This window comes from Dipteris shenzhenensis, chromosome 4 (assembly GCF_047967505.1).
Source record: "Dipteris shenzhenensis isolate YYH24624 ecotype China chromosome 4, Dip_SZ_1.0, whole genome shotgun sequence".
Lineage (NCBI taxonomy): Eukaryota > Viridiplantae > Streptophyta > Polypodiopsida > Gleicheniales > Dipteridaceae > Dipteris > Dipteris shenzhenensis.
The window spans coordinates 61,512,198-61,514,697 of record NC_141599.1 but is presented as its reverse complement, the minus strand read 5'-3'; positions in this window follow the sequence as shown (position 1 = coordinate 61,514,697).

Genomic DNA, 2,500 nt, shown 5'->3' with positions numbered 1-2,500 from the left:
CTCGGGCTCATCGAGGCCTCGCACTTGCCCCGATGGCCGGGGTATAGGTCACACACTTCAGTGCCATCCATTTTCGGGGCTAGTTGATTCGGCAAGTGAGTTGTTACACACTCCTTAGCGGATTTCGAGTTCCATGACCACCGTCCTGCTGTCTTAATCAATCAACACCCTTTGTGGGATCTAGGTTAGCGCGCAGTTCGGCACCGTAACCCGGCTTTCGGTTCATCTCGCATCGCTAGTTCTGCTTACCAAAAATGGCCCACTTGGAGCCCCCATTCTGCACTGGGGTTCAACGGAGCAACCTCGGCCACTTACCTATTTAGGGTTTGAGAATAGGTCGAGGGTGTTACACCCCCCGATGCCTCTAATCATTCGCTTTACTCGATAAAACTGTGCAATGAGCTCCGGTTATCCTGAGGGAAACTTCAGAGGGAATCGGCTACTAGATGGTTAATCTCAAGGTCCAATTCATCATTGTGATGCACATTGAAAGATATCAGGGAAATGTCTTGCTTTATTGGGGTTTTCTAGTTTAGAGGAGTCATATACGGAATTGAAGTAGAAGACTATCTAGTGCAATAAGAAGCACAAGAGGCATAGTGTTATGAATAGATGGAAGGGAGTCATGGCTGCTCATTGGCTTTGTCTTACTTACTCTTATGGGCTTTTGAACATCTCTTAAGTGTGTTCCTCATATTAGAACATCATTCATGAGGTCTTCTTGTTTTTATTTAAATTTTGGTTTTGTATTATGGGTTTTATATTAGAAAAAGCAAGTAAGACTATCCTGAGCATACGTTGATGCTTTGAAAAACGTTTCGTCCATTACGCTCTTATATATTTGTTTTCATTATTGTGACAAGTCATGATTCATTTTGAGTTCTTTTTTTTTTAATTTGCAAAGGTGTATGCCTTTATTTATGATAAGAAAGATTGTGTTCCTTCACATTGTGATTTTCCCATTGTGTCTTGCTCTCAGGATGAAAATTTGAAGTCAATGTATTGATAAAATTTTCTCCATATGTAAAGGTTTTTAGAGCTAAGAATGTTGGAAATTGTGGTCCACCAACCATTCGATCATTGATTCCGTCGAAATGCTATAGATATTTATGACGCCGCAAATATCTACCCCCCTCTATTCGGATGGAAGTATCCGAGGGCGTTGTAAAGGGGAGATGAGGCTCGGGCAAAGGGGAGATGTGTGAAAAGTGGGGCGTTGTAAAGGGGAGATGAGGCTCGGGCAAAGGGGAGATGTGCGAAAAGAGGAGATGAGGCTGGGCAAAGGCGAGATGTGTGGAAAGAGGAGATGAGGCTCCGGCAAAGGGGAGATGTGTGAAAAGAGGAGATGAGGCTCGGGCAAAGGGGAGATGTGTGAAAAGAGGGACGAAGGAGAGATGTGTGAAAAGCAAAAAGAGGGGAGACGAGGCTCGAGATGTGTGAAAAGAGGGACGAAGGAGAGATGTGTGAAAAGAAAAAAGAGGGGAGACAAGGCTCGAGCAAAAAGAGGGGAGACGAGGCTCGGGCTACGGCGAAGGCAAAGGCAAAGTTTATTAATAATTATATTTATATTACCGAGTAGGGGCAAGCAGGATTAGAGCTCATGACCTCTTAGCTCAGACAAAAGGATCGCCTAGACCGTGGAACCATGAGCTGTACTAGCGACTGAAATTTTGTGGACTTTTGCTATTTCTACTAATCCACAAAGCCTGAGTGAACAAGACATAAGTGAATAGGGCATACAGTGTATTCCCTCACGCATCTGCGCTTTCCCACCATTGCAGGCACTCTCTAGCCAGGCAACCTGCAGCCCGCCTCCGCCTCCGCCTCAAGCTTCCTTCAGCACTCTTTCTCATCCTCTAGAAGTTCCTCTTTTCGTAACCTGCCCCAGCCCTCTTTCTCCCCTCTTTTCGTTCCCATCCTCTCGAAGTTCCTCTCCCTTCATTGCCTGCAGATTACGGGAGGGCGAATGCATTAGGCGAAGCTAGGATTGGGTAAGCATCGATTGTTTAAGCATTGTGGATGATGAAATGCATGTGGGATTCGTAGGGTTTAGGCAGCGGACCACCGCCAGGCGCTCAATATAACGTTCACTCGTGGACCTTCACCAATTACGGCACGCAGGCTCCTCGCTTCGATGCTATGCCACTGCCTTCTTTCAAAAGGCTGTTCGTTATTCCTGTGGGCAGCAGCATTTTAGCTGTACTTGTATGGCAGCAATTGTGAAGTGTCGGAGGCACGATGTGATCGACCAAGACGGAAGCTTTCCACCAGCTGTTGGGCAAAGGAGGCTTTGGATCAATACCAACACATGCCGGTGGCAGTGAAGAGGACCTCCAAACACTCCAACCAAGGTTCCTTGCCGAGGTTTCCATCATAGGCAAGCTTAGGTATCGGAACCTGGTGCCTCTCATCCGTTGGTGCAGTAAAGGGGCCCGGGATGTAAAGGCGAGCACACTGTATGTACGACCACCACAGTCTAGTGCGAGGACGACAAACACCC